The 19,821-nt window shown below is 40.4% G+C and overlaps 1 long non-coding RNA gene across 1 annotated transcript in view; it reads left to right on the top strand.

The window, feature by feature from the left end:
- The window catches only part of LOC122554777, a 22,360-nt gene extending 8,666 nt beyond the window's left edge, over nucleotides 1-13,694 (top strand). The window contains exons 2-4 of the long non-coding RNA XR_006313076.1: nucleotides 7,706-7,806; nucleotides 8,761-8,857; nucleotides 11,319-13,694. This is a non-coding gene — a long non-coding RNA (uncharacterized LOC122554777). The remainder of the gene's footprint in view (nucleotides 1-7,705; nucleotides 7,807-8,760; nucleotides 8,858-11,318) is intronic.
- Nucleotides 13,695-19,821: the final 6,127 nt, after the last annotated feature.

Raw genomic sequence — 19,821 nt, 5'->3', positions numbered from 1 at the left:
CCAAACTTCCAGCTCAGCACTGTCCCCATGACTTGTCCGGACTTGTCCTACCTGCCTATCTCCTTTTCCACCTATTCACTCCACCCTCTCCTCCCTGACCTATCATCTTCATCACCTCCCCCACTCACCTATTGTACTCTATGCTACTTTCTCCCCACCCCCACCATCCTCTAGCTTATCTCTCCACCCTTCAGGCTCTGTGCCTTTATTCTTGATGAAGGGCTTTTGCCCGAAACGTCGATTTCGCTTTTCCTGGATGCTGCCTGAACTGCTGTGCTCTTCCAGCACCACTAATCCAGAACCTACCAACACTGAAGCTATCCAAACATAGACCATTGGTGATCACAGCAGCTTTGGGGTCATTGTATAATACTGATACCCATTTAGAAAATACCTCTCCGACACCAAACCATTCCAGTGTACAAAAAAGATATGGCCATTCTACCCGATCAAATGCCTTCTCCGCATCCAAGGAGTCAACCAACCCCAGTATTCTTCCTGTTGACAGGCTTGTATCATGTTTAAGACCCTTCTAATATTAGCTGATCTGCAGCCCTTTATAAACCATGTCTGGTCCTCTTTTATGATGTATGGTAAGACCCTCTCCAATCTTAACGCTAACATTTTAGAGAGAATTTTGAAATCAACATTTAGCAAAGATATTGGTCTATATGATGAGCAATCTTCTGGGGCCTTTCCTTTCTTAAGAATGAGAGAGATATTTGCTTCTCTCAATTAAGGCGGGAGGCAGCCCTGACTGTGTGAATAATTATACATATTTATGAGTGGCCCAGCCAGTTCCCCTATAAATTCTTTATAAAAGTCAATCTGGAATCCATCTGGTCCAGGCACTTTGCCACTCTGGAGCTGTCTAGCTGCGTCGAGAACTTCCTGGGTAGTCGAGGGACATTCAAGATCGATATCTGCTCTGAGGTTAGACCCGAAAAGGCCAAGTTTTTAAAAAAGTACTCAATCTTCTCAGTTCTATCCTCACAGTCCTGCGATTTATACAGTTCAAAATAGAATTTTCGAAAGGCCGTATTAACCTTTTTACAATCACAAGTCAAGGTACCAGCACTTTCTCTAATGGACATAATAGCTTGAGGAGCCTTTTTTTTCTAGCAAGGTATGCTAGGTATCTACCAGGCTTGTCACCATATTCATATAATCTCCGCTTTGCGAATAATATTTCCCTCTTTGCCGTTTGAGTAAGTGCGGTATTCAAGGCTGCCCTAAGGGCTGTGATCCTTTGTAGCTTAGTAATAGAGGGTCTATCAACATATGCTGTCTCAGCTGCCTTCAAGCGAGCCTTGAGCAGGCACTGTTGTTCTCCCTTTTGTCTTTTCTGGGTCGCAGAATATGAGATGACCAAACCTCATGCATAAGCCTTAATGGTCTCCCACATCGTCGATGGGTTACTGGCCGTACCTAAATTAATTTCCAAAAAGGTTTTGAACTCCTGCAAAAAGTATTTTATAAATTTGCTATCCTTCAATAAGAAAGGATCCATACGCCAATGTCAGGAGCCTATCCCAACGTCCCTAGTCTTGACTTCCATGTAAACTGCAGCATGAACAGAAATAACTATATTACCTATTTTACAAGACACTATGGAATTCAGAAGGGTCAAGGGGGCAAAAAGCATATCAATTCTGGTATGGCACTTGTGTGGGTTAGAGTAGAAAGTAAAGTCTCTACCCTGAGGGTGAAGGCACGTCCACACATCTACTAGCCCTAGCTCCTGATTCAGGTCTGCCAGTTGTCGAGACTTAAGAGATATACCCGTAGTGCTCTTAGGTTTTCTATCTGTCTCTGGGTCCTATAATTGAATGGCAGGCCCCAAAGGCTATTAACTTAGAAAACGCTTCCATTACAAATTTAAAGGGGTGCACCGGGGGGCAATAAAGATTCAAAATTCCATATTCTTCTCCATATATTAGGGCTTTAATCAGTATGTACCGTCCAGACTCTTCTTTTATCTGGCTTAACATTTGGAAAGGAAGATTCTTCCGAATGAGAATAACTATTCCTCTCCTTTTTGAACTGAAAGATGAGAAAAAAGCCTGACCAAATCCACCCTGTTGTAGCTTTAAGTGCTCTTTGTAGAGTAAATGTGTCTCCTGTAAGAGAGCTATGTCAACCCTTTCTTTTTCGAGACTTGATAATATCTTTTTCCTTTTGATTGGTGAATTACTCCCCTTGACATTCCAGGTGCACTACCTAAGCGAATGGTTAGCCATGATCGTCCAGGCCTGCCCGAGACCCCCCCCCAGGAGGAAGAACCCCACCCAAGATACTTTGAATAAAAACCATAGAAAATTCACAAATGAAAGAATTCTTTAAAACATTTACACCAACACAATTAAAAACTAATCCTAAGTAAAAAAAAACAACACAAAACATGTTTGAAGGGAGACTTTCCCCTTGCTCCCAGGGGGCATGACTACCTGTCAATAACCCCACCATAACCTCTCCAAACTAGGGCCCTGCCCTTGGCCCAAGCATTATAGAATGGAGTAGACAAATTCAAGTGTTCTATAAAACCAAAGTTAAAAGTGAGTGACCCATCCACCCCCCACACCAACACCTAGGTGCATTTAACAAGCGTAATACAAAATATAACTATATAAAACTACAAAGTTACAATCCCCGTGAGTATTAGGTGACTGAGTCAAATGACAAAAGAAGAAAACCTCGTGCTAAAGACAGGTAAAACATAACAAACCACCCCCACCTACCCCCACACACACACACACAAATCGAATAAGCCGCACGACCTGTAAAAAAGAAACAAAAGACAGAGTAATGGACAAGCACCCCCCCCCTCCACCCACCCAAAAGAGATAGAGAAGGGTAGACAGGGGGAGGCAAAATAAAATCCTTATCAATACGATGTAAGTCCTGCAGTCTATTTAAGAGAGTCATAGAGATGTACAGCATGGAAACAGACCCTTTGGTCCAACCCATCCATGCCAACCAGATGTCCTAACCCAATCTAGTCCCACCTGCCAGCACCTGGCCAATATCCCTCCAAACCCTTCCTATTCATATACCCATCCAAATGCTTCTTAAAAGTTGGAATTGTACCAGCCTCCACCACTTCCTCTGGCAGCTCATTCCATACACGTACCATCATCTGTGTGAAAAAGTTGCCCCGTAGGTCTCTTTTATATCTTTCCCCTCTCACCCTAAACCTATGCCCTCTAGCTCTGGACTCCCTGACTCCAGGGAAAAGACTTTTCCGATTTACCCTATCCATGCCCCTCATAATTTTGTAAACCTCTATCAGGTCATCCCGTAGCCTCGATCGCTTCAGGGAAAACAGCCCCAGCCTGTGCAGCCTCTCCCTATAGCTCAAATTCTCCAATCCTGGCAACATCCTTGTAAATCTTTTCTGAAATCTTTTAAGTTTCACAACATCTTTCCGATAGGAAGGAGACCAGGATTGCACGCAGTATTCCAACAGTGGCCTAACTAATTTCCTGTACAGCCGCAACATGACCTCCCAACTCCTGAACTCAGTACTCTGACCAGTAAAAGAAAACATACCAAACACCTTCTTCATTATCCTATCTACCTGCGACTCCACTTTCAAGGAGCTATGAACCTGCACTCCAAGCTCTCTTTGTTCAGCAACACTCCCTAAAGACCTTACCATTAATTGTAAAAGTTCTGCTAAGATTTGTTTTCCCAAAATGCAGCACCTCGCGTTTATCTGAATTAAACTCCATTTGCCACTTCTCAGCCCATTGGCCCATCTGGTCAAGATCCTGTTGTAATCTGAGGTAACCCTCTTTGCTGTCCACTACACCTCCAATTTTGGTGTCATCTGCAAACTTACTAACTGTACCTCTTCTGCTCACATCCAAATCATTTATGTAAATGACAAAAAGTAGAGGACCCAGCACCGATTCTTGTGGCACTCCACTGGTCACAGGCCTCCAGTCTGAGAAACAACCCTCCACCACCAACCTCTGTCTTCTATGTTTGAGCCAGTTCTGTATCCAAATAGCTAGTTCTCCCTGTATTCTGTGAGATCTAAACTTGCTAATCAGTCTCCCATGGGGAACCTTGTCGAATGCCTTACTGAAGTCCATATAGATCACATCTACTGCTCTGCCCTCATCAATCCTCTTTGTTACTTCATCAAAAAACTCAATCAAGTTTGTGAGACATGATTTCCCTGCACAAAGCTATGTTGACGATCCCTAATCAGTCCTTGCCTTTCCAAATACATCCATCTATTTCCCTACAGTCTATATCTTCCATATCCTTTTCCACAGTAAATACTGATGCAAAATACTCATTTAGTATCTCCCCCATTTTCTGTGGCTCCACACAAAAGCCGCCTTGCTGATCTTTGAGGGGCCCTATTCTCTTCCTAGTTACCCTTTTGTCCTTAATATATTTGTAAAAGCTCTTTGGATTATCCTTAATTCTATTTGGCAAAGCTATCACATGTCCCCTTTTTGCCCTGCTGATTTCCCTCTTAGGTATGCTCCTACTTCCTTTATATTCTTCTAAGGATTCACTCGATCTATCCTGTCTATACCTTACATATGCTTCCTTCTTTTTCTTAACCAAACCCTCAATTTCTTTAGTCATCCAGCATTCCCTATACGTACCAGCCTTTCCTTTCACCCGAAAAGGAATATACTTTCTTTGGATTCTTGTTATCTCATTTCTGAAGGCTTCCCATTTTCCAGCCGTCCCTTTACCTGCAAACATCTGCCCCCAATCAGCTTTTGAAAGTTCTTGCCTCATACCATCAAGATTGGCCTTTCTCCAATTTAGAACATCAACTTTTAAATCTGGTCTATCCTTTTCCATCATTATTTTAAAATGAAATAGAATTATGGTCGCTGGCCCCAAAGTGCTCCCCCACTGACATCTCCGTCACCTGCCCAGCCTTATTTCCCAAGAGTAGGTCAGGTTTTGAACCTTCTCTAGTAGGTACATCCACATACTGAATCATAAAATTGTCTTGTACACACTTAACAAATTCCTCTCCATCTAAACCATGAACACTATGGCAGTCCTAGTCTACGTTTGGAAAGTTAAAATCCCCTACCATAACCACCTTATTATTCTTACAGATAGCTGAGATCTTCTTACAAGTTTGTTTCTCAATTTCCCTCTGACTATTAGGGAAATATTGTTTATAATACAATCCCAATAAGGTGATCATTCTTTCTTCTTTCTGAGTTCCATCCAAATAACTTCCCTGGATGTATTTCCGTGAATATCCTCCCTCAGCACAGCTGTAATGCTATCCCTTATCAAAAATGTCAACCCCTCCACTTCCTCGTTTGCCTCCCTTTCTATCCTTCCTGTAGCATTTGCATCCTGGAACATTAAGCTGCCAGTCCTGCCCATCTCTGAGCCATGTTTCTGTAATTGCTATGATATCCTAGTCCCATGTTCCTAACCATGCCCTGAGTTCATTTGCCTCCCCTATTCGGGCCATTGCATTGAAATAAATGCAGTTTAATTTATTAGTCCTACCTTGTCCCTGCCCTGACTGACTGACTCGCTTCTGTTCTCAACTGTACCAGTCTCAGATTGATCTTTTTCCCCACTATCTCCCTGGGTCCCACCCCCACCTTACAAGTTTAAATCCTCCAGAGCAGCTCTCGCAAATTTCCCTACCAGTATATTAGTCCCTTTCCAATTTAGGTGCAATCTGTCCTTCTTGTACAGGTCACCTCTACCCCAAAAGAGATTCCAATGATCCAAAAATGTGATCCCTTCTCCCATACACCAGCTCCTCTGCCATGCATTCATCTGCTCTATCCTCCTATTCCTGCCCTCACTAGCTCGTAGCACCGGGAGTAATCCAATACGACTACGCTCGAGGACCTCCTTTTTAAATTTCTGCCTAATTCCCTGTAATCTCCCTTCAGAATCTCAATCTTTTCCCTTCCTATGTTGTTGGTTCCAATGTGGAAAATGACCTCTTACTGGCCCCTCTCCCCCATGAGAACATTCTACACCCTTTCTGAGACATCATTGATCCTGGCACCAGGGAAGCAACACACCATTCTGCTTTCTCGCTGCTGGCCACAGAAACGTCTGTCTGTAACTCGGACTACAGAATCCCCTAACACAATTGATCTCTTGGATCCTGACGTACCCCTCGTTGCATTAGAGCAGTCACAATTCTAGAAACTTGGCTGTTCGTGCTACGTTCCCCTGAGAATCCATCACTCCCTACATTTTCCAAAACAGCATACCTGTTTGAAATGGGTATATCCAATAAAGACTACTGCACTAGCTGCCTACCTCTCTTACCTTTCCTGTGACTACCCATCTATGTGACTGTATCTGATACTTCCCCCCCCCCCCCCTTCCTATAACTGGCATCCATCACATACTGTTGCTGTTGCAAATTCCCCATTGCTTCTAACTGTCTCTCCAATCGATCCATTTGATCTGATAAGATTTGCAGCCAACAGCATTTATGGCAGATATAATCCGCAGTAACCCTTCAACTCTCTTTAAACTCCCACATCTGACAAGAAGTACATATCACTATATTAAAGGCCATTTTTGCTCCTTCATAATCTACAGATCCAGAAATTAACACCGTCTTATTCCTCTACAAACACTGCCCCAGGTTAAATTAATAGTTATGGCTTATTTTAAGTTTAATCAAGAGACATATCTCTAAAAACATATAATCACGAAAGAACCCACTCTACTCACTACTGCAGATTCTCTGTAGGCCACACTTAAAACAATGCTTAACTTATCTGATTCTGTGCTGTGAATTTCGCCCACCAGTTCCTCCAAGATCAGTTGTGAATTTTCCCAGATGCACTCCAATTTTCACTGTTTGTTCATTTTCCCAGATGCACTCCGATGTCCAACGATACATGAATTCAACCAGCAAAGGCAGTAACTGTGCATGTGTTCTCTCTCTCTCTCTCTCTCTCTTTTTCTTTCTTTCTCTCTTTCCTGCAATGTCCTCACCATGTGCTTCCTTTGTCTGTCTTTCTCCCTTTTAAAACTGCTGTTGTTTTGCCTTTTTTCCCAAAGTTCCAAAACAATGCAACAGCATATAAAACAATAATTGCTGCTCTTGGAATTCGAGGAAATCACCTCCAGCACCTAAAATACCTCAAAAAAGCAGCTGTTACAGCCAGAAACTTTTCCCGTCCTCCATCTTGGATTACCCAGAATCCTCCCCCAAGAATTCTTTAGCTTTGTCCGGTGATCCAAAGTTATATGTGGATCCTTCGTGGCTGAAGCACAGCATTGCCGGGTAACGTATAGTGTACGAAATATTTAGTCATTTAAACGCTTCTTTGCCACATCAAATGCCCTCCTCTTGCGGACCACGTTTGGGGAAAAATCCTGAAATAACATTATCCTGGAACCCTTATGTATCATGGCCTGGGGTTTCTTCCCCAGGACTCTGGAGGCTTCCAGAAGCATTTGTTTATCTCTATAACATTGGAGCCAGAATAGAACCTGGCAGGGGTGCTGATCTGACCCGGGCCCGGAAGGCCCAGCAACCGAATATTTTTGTGACGGCCCCGATTGTCGAGGTCGTCGATGTGCTCCTCCAGGGTCCGGATTCGCTGCTCGAGAGCCTAGACCCGACCCACTGACGACCTGGCAGCCGTCTCCGAGGCCACGGCCCGTTGCTCCACCCTCCGACGTGCTGTTCAAGTTTTTCAATTTCTCGGTCATGTTTCTGCAGCATGACTGAGAATGACTCCCACCTGGTCCTGGAGTCTTCGATGAAGGCGACGATCGTTTCTTGGAGTTTGTTGATCACGGAGATCAGGCTCACCTCTGCAAGTAAGTCCCACTAAGCGCCTGCGTACATCTCTGCCTGCTGCGGGAGGGGGGTGGGGAAGAGGTCCCTGCCTGTTGCGAATGGCGGGAAATTTTGCCCTTAGTCATTTTAAAAACAACACCAAACTGTCCAAGTTTGATGTAAAATGACTAACTGTGCTGGGCAAAAGCTATCTAAAATGATTTAAAGGGTGTGGTGAAGACGGGTGCCCCACGTTTCCTGAGGCAGACCACTTCAGATTCAGACTTGCTGGGTCACCACCATCTTGAATCTCTGTAATTGAACGTTTAATGATGTGATAAATCTTAACTTACTGCTCAACATTTTCTCCAACATGGAAAATTTACAAGTATGCTTCTGATTTTAATGTTTAATATGTATCAGTATGAACAGGATAAGGCAAGATAAAAGAAAAGCAAGTCAGGCAATCACTTAGTGAATTTAAACTTTATGACACATCAAATTAAGTGTGAACTTGGAAACAAAAGTAAACCAGATGCACTTAGAAATGAAAATTGTTGATGTTGTGAAGTCTTTATTGCACGTAATTAACTGAATATTAAGAAGAGTGCTTGTATTAAGCATGGACAATCTAGAAACTATCAAAATATTTGGAGATTGTGGTAGCAGGTCATTTCCTGGTGAGAGGGTGTAGAAGCAATCAGGGCACAGTAGGGTAACACATGAGTCTATGAGTCATTGGAATCTCTATCTGTAATAGAGTGAAGAAGCAGCAGGTTAAACATTTGGCAATGATCTTACTGTGCAGGTAATGCAATTTGGACTTTCATATTTTGTGCAATGTTTCAAAATAATTATTCAAGTCCATCTAATTGCTGCTAGGGCAATTGGCACATGAACTACAGAGATACAACTACAGTGTTGCTTTCTATAGACAGTTGTGAAGTAACACTAAGTACAGACCAGTAATATTATTTTCTCTTCCCCTCTTTCAGGGAGAACCTCTTCGCTTGTCATGACATTGGTCTGACACAGGCCACTGCAGGAGCACACTGGACTTGGGGGAATCAACTGAATAATGATCTGACTCTGGTATTTACATTCCTACTCTAATTATGTTCTAAGGCACTGTTAACATTTTAAGAGAAATCTGAACACCTCATTTTAAACAATAAACCTATGCTACAAGATTTCACATTTTTAAATAAAAACAACTTTGCTGCTTGTAACAGATGGAAATAAAATAAGACACATACACATAAATTGCTGGAGAAACTCAACAGCTCTGGCAGTGTCTGTGGAGAGAAAGCAGAGTTAACATTTCAAGTCTTGCGACCCTTCCTCAGAACTGGACTCAAAACATTAACCCTGCTATCTCTCCACATAACTGCTAGAGCTGCTGAGTAACTCCAGCAATTTCTGTTTTTGTTTCAGATTCAAGAATCTGTAATTTTTTTTAATTTAAATAAATCAAGCACTATTAATTTAACAAATCAAGTCGCCATAGTCTTATCAGACTATAGCGTTGCTATCTCATTAGAGAGAGACGACTGGTAATTTAACCTCAGGCCCACCACACCTCAGGTGATGGAAGAGGTTGAGAAGAAGAGTCCTTCACAGTAACGTCAGCCAGTGAGGGAATTTTGAAACGACACTGTCGGCATCAAACTGCTTCGTAAACCAAGCGTCCAATCAACTGAACTAAACAGACCTGATTGTCATAACAACATGGTTTAGAACAATTAATGTTATGTACTCAGTTTTACTCTTTACCTCCCCTAAGCTGTTTCCTTATATGGCAAATGGATATATAAGAATTTACTTTAGAAGGGACCATCCATAAGAATGGCACAGTCTTCTGGAATTTACTTTAATTTTCATCAACCTCCGTTGTTTTCAGAGATAACACATTCATTTATCAACTCTTGACACATGGAGGCTTCAGTCCCTTGTTCTGGTTACTTTTTCAATACTTCCAAGATAATCAGCTTGTTGCTTTCTTCTGCTCAAAGACTATTTGAACTCAGGATTTTTTGCTAGCTTCAAACTAGGCAATCTTCCAATTTCATTTCCCTCATGAAATCTAAAATGAGATGAATCCCTATTACATTCCATACAATGAATCATTAAGTTAGCTTTTACTCATGCAAGCATAATTAACTGCCATTTACTTTGGTTCTTCTCTCAGTGAACTGTACTCTACACAATCTAAGCTGCAATTAAAACTCCCAGCAAACACCCAGATAAATTGAAACCAGGCAATCCATCCATGTCCACGAATGACATGGAATACTGTGGGATGTCTTCAAACAGCACTTTAGATTAAATGTCCCTTATTTAAAATTCATTCTTTGTTATGAAGAAAGTATTGGATTTTACAATCTTTCAGATATCAGTGAACATTTTTCAAATAATTTAACCCTAACTCCCAAAACAAAGCATTTCTTTAAATTGCCCTTACTCAAGGATTGCAAGTATCATTCTGTGATTTTTCCATCTTTCAGAGTAGGTGTGGGATGGGCATTAGAGGTGTTGGCTCAGTGAGTCATGTGCTAATTTGCTTGTCAGAGCCTGACCAGAGAGCTTCAGTGAGCTTCTTAGTGAATCACAGGCCTTGACAATGGTGCCCAGCACAATAGCTTCTACCCAATGAGATGCTACCAGCTTCTGGGCCCGAAATATCACTGATGAAGACCTATGTTCCAGGATATCCAATGGCGAGAAGATAGGGCTTCTCCTTTTGCTTGTCATGTGCTGGGAGTCATAGGCAAGTGCAGGGATTGGCCTTTAGAACCATTGCCTTGACCCCTATTTATGCCTCTAATTGTCCATTGATTGGGGCAAATGAAGATCACACTCTAACCTGATAGGCATTAAGTCTGGGGTAAGCCAGTTGAGAAAGCAATCATTTTTCCCACTTACTAGAGAGGCTGATGGTCGGTGAGGTGACAAGATGAAGTCTTTAAGTGATCATTAATTGACCATTCAAGGATCTTAATTGTTGGTGGGTTAGGAAAGTCTCTAATTGGTGCGATGGCATAAAGGGGCTGAATATTTCACCAGGGCCAACCCACCCAATTATTTTCTCTTTCTCAATACCTCCAGAGATGGGAAAAATGTTTGTTATGTCTGCATCAAATAGGAGATCAGTTGAATAATTTTCTGTACTTGCTAGTTTAAGATGGTGACCTTTGTATCTGGCCAGTCAACTTGGCCCAAAATTTCAATAAACATGACCCATGAAGTAGCCCCAAAGTATAATGCTGGTGGACTGCCTTTCTTTTTCTGGTATTAAAACGTGCCTGTCATTTTGTTGAAGAATCTGACTGAATAAAATTGTAATCTCTTTGAAACCATGAGATTTTTTTTATCAAGGAAGGTGAATCCATAGCAGGGTCTATGTATAGTAACTTAACCATTTGTTCACGTAAGAATATATTCCTTGAGCTTCTTAACTTCAATATGCATCTGAAAACTGTCACCTGTTACTATCCAGCTCACTGGTATCAAAACTGGTTCTGTTTTTTAATTGTAATTAAGTTATTCTCTGCAGCTGGACACTTCAGAATAACAATTCCAAGAAGAAAATCATCCTGAAGATTGTCATGCTCTAATCCACCCAAATAGCAACAGAGGCGTTTCACGTGCATTTGATGATAAGCCAGAAATACCTATTTGTGGGGAAAGACCCCTGCACATGTGTGCAGCAGGCTGTGCATGTCACAAGGTCAACACGTGAGACATTGCATCGGACAACAAGGCACTCTTCCCAATCTGCTAAGGAGGATTAAGCATTGCTACTTCCAAGAGGTTTCAATCATATAGATCAAAGTTTCAAGGAACCCACTTATAACTTGAGGAATATTGTCTTACACAGCATCAACACTCTGCAATCTATTTTGGTGTGCATGGCATCTTGTGGGACACTGCAGTATAACTCTCATAAGAGAAGAGATGTCTCAAACCTGTACCTGAGAGTAAGTTCACATTCTGCCATGCAGACTCGGCACTTAAATGTGTCCTGGTCTACAGAGAAGCAGACTTCTGCCTGCCTTTGGAGAGGCTGGCAGTGAAAACTGGTATAATGTTTCTTCTTATGAATGGATGGATTATATTGTGGCCAAAATGACTGAATGAAGAGTAGCTCAGTATTTCTCAAACTAAATAAAAATCCCAAAGTATTCAGAAAATTCTAAGATATAAAGCTGATTGTCAACAGGTTGTCTTAATGATAAAAATGATATCTCAACATCCACTTACACCACTTGCTGACAGATGCCACTGTATTATGTTCATGAGCAGGAATCCCAATTGATACTTCTTTACCTTGACCCAGGGCATTCGTGCAAATTGATTAAACCTTAGGACTGTCATTAGTAAGATCAGCTAATTTTTCAGAGGATCTTGGGCCTCTAAGTAGTCTATGACTTATAAATGCAAAATGTTATATATTTACATACTATATTGAAGGAAAGTAGTAAAATTACTATTTAAGGTATCAGTCATGGTTCAACGGGCACCTTTCTTGCCTCTGATTCAGAAGTTTGGGGGCTGGACCAGCCCAGAGACCTGAGCACAAAATCAATGTTGACATTCTAGTGCATCACTAAGAGATAGTGTGATCATTCATGAGACAATAAATAAAAAGGCCTGTTTCTCCTTGAAGAACAGAAACAGAGTTTTCCAGTGTTCAGACCAATATCTTTCAAACAACGCCACTAAAACAGGTTATACAGTCATTACCACAAAGTTGCTTGCAGGATCTTGTGTACAAATTCACTGCTATATTTTATCAGTAACTACATTGAAATAAGTACTTCATTGATTGTAACATACTTTGAGATGTCCCAAAGTTATAAGTAATGCTAGATAAGTTTTTTGCTTTTGAACTTTAACTCAAATAGAGTCTTTAGTAATATCCTCCAAGGACATATTAATGATTATTTTCTGAAGTCTATTTTATTTTCAAGTAAATGAAATAGCATTTAATATTTCAGAAGCATTTCCTACCTTCGCCATTGTTATCAATTTTTTATACACTGGAGGTTTCAGTTCCAACTCTTTCAAGAGGTTCTGTTTCATCTGGTGACAATTGTTCATTTACCTCTAAATTCCGTTCTTCAAAAATATTGTGGTTATCACTCTGTATAGATGGGATATTATGAACAGAGTATTGGATAATATCCGTTGATGTGATGACATTGCCAGCCTCCAAAGGCTCTTCTTCCATTTTTTTGTCTTCTATTGATTAGTTAACACCTGCATCTTCCTCTGTGTATTCATCATCAAATGAAGGAGTAGGAGAAGTTCTGAAGATTGAAGAAGGTGAAGAATACTCAGGTGTAGGTACAGGTGTAGGTGTAGGTGTATGTTTGACTGAATCCAAAGGTGTAGATGGGTGTATAGATGTTTCTTGGGCCTCAAGTGCTTTGAGAGAAATTTTCAAAGTATTAGCATCTACCCTTTTCCCTAAGTCTGTGGTTGGGAATTCTGGTTTGAATTCATCCTGCATGGTCGAAGTGGCACTTGTATTGGACCCTTTTCTGCCATTGAAGGAAGCATCCAACTTTGGAGTTGAAACAGAACCTTCAATTGCAGCATCTCTGTCATTTACATTATTTTCTGTATGTAACAATGCTTTACCAGTCAAACGTAACAAGGTGTCATTACTCATTTTAATCTTTGCTGAATCGTTGATACTGGCAGATTTCAATTCTTGAGCCAGGTCCTTGCAGTGTAAGGATTCTTTCATACTTCTGTGGTGAGGTGAAATTGTTTGGGAAGTGATCAAACACTTTTCTGGGCAAACAGCAGCCTTCATTCCATGGGTTTGTCCAGTTACTTTCTTAGTCTGTTGATTTTTTATGTGTTGTACAGCATTCAAAGGTTTGGTTGTCCCATCATCTAACAAAAAATATATTTGTTGATTCTGCAGTTTTGTGGTTTCTCTTCTTGTCCTTGATGGCAATTTTAAAGGCTTCTCACAAGACTTTGCTTCTTCAGATGCTTTCACAATGGAATGTAGGTCCACAAATTTACTTAGAGAGTCAAATGAATGAAGACCGCCAAACTTGCTAATTTCTTCAACTTTTTGATTCCAAGATTCAGGATCAAAAGGGCATGGTTCACTTTCAACCTGTGAGAAACAGTGGTGGATGATTTTAATCTCTCAGTAGAAAAGTTAAAGTGAAATACATTATTTTTGTATCGCATACATTTCTTTCATTAGTTTTCGAATCCTCCACTTTTTACATCTAGGAGGCACAGCTGATTAACTGATCAAATTTAAACCTAATGCTATTGAAATATGAATGTGAGCACTTAAATCTCCAGTTGTCAGGAAGGAAATGCATGTTTGTTATGAGGTGGAAGTGTGCAGCCCACCATGTTAATATGTACAATAAAATAGACAAGCGTTTCCTGGAACAAGGTTCATGCTTTGTGCACATGCAAACAAGGGAAACAATTGTGAGCTGATGAGCTTTTGAAATTAATATTGTTAGCTTTATTATTTACCTATGTGCATGGCTGAAGGGGTTACTTGGCAGGCAGGGGATTTCGTTCCTGGGTTATTGGCACCAGTGTGGGGGAAAAGAGGGAGTTGTTCCTTTGGGACGACCTACACTTGTACAGGATTACTGCAAAGTTACTTGTGGGATCTTGTGGACAAATTGGCTGCTACAATTCATCAGGGTCTACACTGCAAAATGTACTTCATTGATTGTAAAATACATTGAGATGTCCTGAGGTTGTAAGTAATGCTAGATAAGTTATTTACTGTAAACTGTAATTCAAGTAAGAAAGTAAAATCTTTAGTAATATCCTCAGAGAAAAGCTTATTTGATTATTTTCTTAAGTCTATTTTATGCGTTCAAAATTCAGAAATACATTTCACTTTCATTGTTGTTATCAAACGTTTATGCACTGGACAGTTTGTTTCTAACAGTGTGTATGCTGCCAATTGTTTATCCAATTCTAGATTTATCTTCTCCAGAAATATTGAATCAATCCACTTCTGAGTTAAATAATGAAGGTAACAGATAAGGGGATAAGCTAAAAAAGGGGAGAGGGTTCAGATAAGGGTAAATTTAGGAGTCTGAAGGAGAAAAGTCCAGCCTGTAGAGCAGAGTATTAATTTGGGTAAAATCAAATAGATTGTATGAAGATGAGATAGTGTTCAACAATAGTTACCAATTCCTTTACATTATTTAAAATGCTGTACAGCATATGAAAATAGCAATATGATAAGGGTATAAGATACTTGTGGTAATGTCCTTCCTTCTGTGCCAGATGATCTAGGTTCAAGTTCCACCTCCCCTAGAGTTGTAATGTGTCTAAATAGAGTCATAGAGTTATAGAGATGTACAGCACAGAAACAGACCCTTTAGTCCAACTCTGACCAGATATCCCAACCTAATCTAGTCCCACCTGCCAGCACAGGCCCATATTCCTCCAAACCCTTCCTATTTGTATACCCATCCAGATGTCATTTAAATGTTGCAATTGTACTAGCCTCCACCACTTCCTCTGGCAGCTCATTCCATGCATGTACCACCTTCTGTGTGAAAATGTTGCCCCTTAGATCTCTTGTATATCTTTCCCCTCTCACCCTAAACCTATGACCTCTAGTTCTGGACTTTCCCACCCCAGTGAAAAGACTTTGTCTGTTTATTATATCCATGCCCCTCACGATTTTATAAACCTCTATAAGGTCACCCCTCAGCCTCCGATGCTTCAGGGAAAACAGCCCTAGCCTATTCAACCTCTCCCAATAGCTCAAATCTTCCAGCCCTGGCAACATCCTTGCAAATCTTTTCTGAGCCCTTTCAAGTTTCACAACATCTTTCCGATAATTTGTTTAAAATAATTTATACCAAGTATTATTAAATAACCCTGAAAGACTTTAACCTTCAAATTGACTGAGAAAACCAAATTTTCATAAGCAGCTTGGAGGACAAGTTCATGAAGGGATTAATTTGAGACAGCCTTCTTGAGCAGTAGGTTGAGGATCTACTAGGAAACTACCTATTTTAGGTCTTATATAATGAGACAATATTGACAAGTAATCTTAGAAAAAAGGACCCTCCAAAAAAGTATGATCATAATATGATAAAGTTTCATATTAAATTTTAGAATGATGTGGTTATGTACAAAACTATCAAATTTACACAATTACCGAGGCACAAAAGGCAAGTTGGCTGCATGTAGATGAGATAATTAGATGAAAAGATACATTAATAGATAAGTAATGGAAATTGTTTAAAGAATTAAGAACATTGGTTAGGCCACTGTTGGAATATTGCATGCAATTCTGGTCTCCTTCCTATCGGAAAGATATTGTGAAACGTGAAAGGCTTCAGAAAAGATTTACAAGGACGTTGCCAGAATTAGAGGATTTGAGCTACAGGGAGAGGTTGAATGGTCTAGGGCTGTTTTCGCTGGAGCGTCAGAGGTTGAGGGGTGACCTTATACAGGTTTATAAAATCATGAGGGGCATGGATTGGATAAATAAACAAAGTCTTTTCCCTGATGTACATAACAGACTGCTGCAAGGATCTGTGCTTAGGTCGTCAGCTATTTAAATATTTAGATGAAGGGATAATGTGTAACATAACTAATTTTACTGATGATATAAAGTTAGAAAGGAAAGAAACATGGGACAAGGAGCCAAAAGGGGTGGTTTTTTGGAAATTTATTGAGTAAAAAGGTTACAGATAGAAGAACAGAAGAGCACAATATGTTTTAAAAATGTGAATGTTGGTAATTAGACAAATTTCGTTCAGATACATAAATCACAGAAAGTTAACATGCAAATAGGGCAAATAATTAGAAAAGCAAATACTGTAGAATGTTAATTTTTAAAGCATGAAAGTCAGAGTACAAGGATGAGGACACCTCATTGCAATGAAGTCATATATTGGTTATGCCACATTTAGACTGTTGAGTAGTTTTGTCTGAATTGAATTGAATTGAGTTAGATTTATTGTCACATGTACTCAAATGAGTACAGTGAAATGTTTACAGTCATTGCATTACAGCGCCATCTTAGATACAATAGTACCTAGGTACACATACTTAATGTCAAATTCTTAGGAAACAAAAAAGAAATTAGAGAAGTAAAGAAATAAATAGTCCAACATTATAGATCATAGGAATAAATTTCAAATACAAAGAAGTAAAAAGTTCAGAATATCAGTCTTTCTGACCCAGTCTATGCAGGCACTGAGTCTAAAGGGAATCTCCACTGCCTACCAACGCCTACGCCGGACCCACCAACATAGGAGTTACCTCACTTTAGGCACCATCACTTCACTGCTGGGTCTACTACACTGATGTCGCGGAACACACACTCGCCTCCGAACCAAGAATCCCTGGCTGCGCTGCCAAGCCAGGACACTGCTGGACCTCGAGCCCTGCTTTGCTGCAAATGTTGCCATGCCAGTGCTGCCACCTTGAATTGTTTGTTGCCACCAGTGCTGCCATTCCTGATCACTGGAGGAGCTTTGCTGCCACTGCCACCATTCCAAAATGCCAGGAGAACAACCTCACTACTGCTGGATTGGACTTTGCATCAGCATCACTGATCAGTTGGCTCGTTAGCTTTCTCATGAAGAGCTTTGTGAAAAGTTAAAAATCACACAACACCTGGTTATAGTCCAACAGGTTTATTTGGAAACACTAGCTTTCGGAGCACTGCTCCTTCATCAGTTGGTTATAGAGTATAAGATCGTAAGACACAGAACTTATAGCAAAAGTTTACAGTGTGATGTAACAAAATTATATATTGTGTCTTACGATCTTATACTCCACAACCACCTGATGAAAGAGCAGCGCTCCAAAAGCTAGTGCTTCCAAATAAACCTGTGGACCATAACCTGGTGTTGTGTGACTTTTAACTTTGTAAACCCCAGTCCAACACCGGCATCTCCAAATCAGAACTTTGTGAAAAGTATTGTGAAATGTTTATGTTAGTAGACTTGGAAAAGCATCGTGAAAATATCTCTATAGCCTGAGGCAAGAAGCTGGGAGCAATCTGTTAATTAAAAAACTTAAATGAGTGAAATTTCACTGGAATTGACTAACAGTAATAGGAAAGTGTTGAGGCACAGTTTTAAACCTGGCTTTGTTGTTTGTATTAAGAGCTTCTTTCATTCTTTTTGTTTAAAAAATATGTTTAGATGTTAGAAAATATCTGATCTATTAAGGCAGGTTACGTTCTGGGATCTGACAAGTGAATCTGTTTCAGTGAGTAAAAACACAATAGTTTTTGGGGGCTTGGACATGGTCAGTCAACTGCTCAGGGTAGTTAGTCAGGAAACTCTGCACATAATGGGCGAGTGAGAGAAAGGTGAGTGGCAGCATGTTATATTTGGTGCATGTGTAGAGATGTCCTGAGGGGGTGAGAAGGCCATGCAGAAGAGATTCAGGGTTAGTCAACGTCAGATGTTAGTGAGGATGAGAGTGAGTGGGGAAACTGTTGGAGGAAATGGTGGGTACAGCAGCAGAGAAAGAGTGAATATGAGGTATCAATGTGAAGATAATGGCACTTTCATTAACAGAGTGCAGAAAGTCATTGATCTTCCTACATTCTGTACATTCCTTCAGATGGTTGAGACTGCACTGGCCTGGATGGTAAACCTGGTCCAGATTGGTGTGGTTCCAATAGAATGGCATCCTCTGTTGGCCTGGGAAAAAAGGACATCCTGACTCTTCATCACCCCATCCCCATCAGTAGGATCTCTGTATCCCTGCCCAGGAGAGAAGCACCAATTTTCCATTGTCTGCCACGTCCAGGGCCAATGTCAGGTACCATGCAGGGTAGCTCCAGACTGTCAGCTCTTGTGCACAGTATCCTTTTAAAGATGGTGCTGCACCATGGATGTTGGTCAATTCTGGGATATCCAGGAAGTGGTGAGTTATTTTGGAAATGCTAGAATATGTGAGGGGGGAACCAAATGATAATAAATCAGGAGGGTTTTATAAAATAAGGTGATACATGTCCCCAAGCATCGCGATATGAAACCCTCTGAAAAATTTCACAAAACTGACACTTAGCGAAAGAAATTAAGATTTAGCTCTTGATCTATTTCATTCTGGCAAATTTCATTCTGGGATATGACTTGTGCAGTGTTACTGTTGGATGGAATCAGAAACTGGCTAGAATTCAGTGCAGCCAGCATGTCTAAATGCCAATCAAGGGTAATTAGTTGAAGATTCTGATGAATTACACTATACCGTGCCATACAGTAGGTCAGTTACAACAAGTCAAAATTTACTTAGACTGTGGTATCGTTTGTGTTAGGCTAACTACTACTTCTATTTTGATTTTTACGGTATTATTAGTTGTTCGGCCCTAATCTTGTTTTTCCAATAAGCCCCATTATTTCTACTCCACAATTTTCTATATTATGGTGTCGCACGGGAATGCAACTACGGCATTATAGGAGAGCAACTGAATAGGACAGAGAGGTGTTGACAGACTGTTTCCTCTGGTTAGAGATCTAAATCAAAGATTAATAATCGCAGGATAAATGTTTGCCATTTAGATCTGAGCTGAAGAGAAGTGTCTTCACTCAGAAGGTTGTAAGTCTTTAAAATTCTCTACTCCATATAATTGTGGATATTTCATTAAAAGCAAGATACTTTAATTGCTGAATATATTAAAAACAGGGGTAAGCTTATCAGTAAGAGAATAAAGTTATATCCTCGTTAGATTAAGGGTTAGGATCCCTGCCTGTCACATGGTGGACTGGGGTTCAATTCCCCAATGGTGAATTTACTTCTTTGGGAGTTGGCTAACTCGATTGGCTGGATGGCTGATTTGTGATTCTGAGCAATGCCAACAGTAAGGGTTCAATTCTTGTATTGGCTGAGGTTGCCATGAAAGTCCCACATTCTCAACCTTTCTCCTTGACTGGGGTGTGATATTCTTCACATTAAACCACCATGAATTGTCTCTTCTGATGAGAGAATGGGACTATGGCTATACTTTTATGGGAATAGGGTAAGAATGCGTTAAGGCAGAAGTTCAATCATGATCATTTTAAGTAATTAAA

The sequence above is a fragment of the Chiloscyllium plagiosum genome, chromosome 11 (genome assembly GCF_004010195.1).
Source record: "Chiloscyllium plagiosum isolate BGI_BamShark_2017 chromosome 11, ASM401019v2, whole genome shotgun sequence".
In the NCBI taxonomy this organism is placed as follows: Eukaryota; Metazoa; Chordata; class Chondrichthyes; order Orectolobiformes; family Hemiscylliidae; genus Chiloscyllium; species Chiloscyllium plagiosum.
The sequence above is the reverse complement of the archived record's forward strand: the minus strand, read 5'-3'. Positions and strand labels throughout refer to the sequence as shown.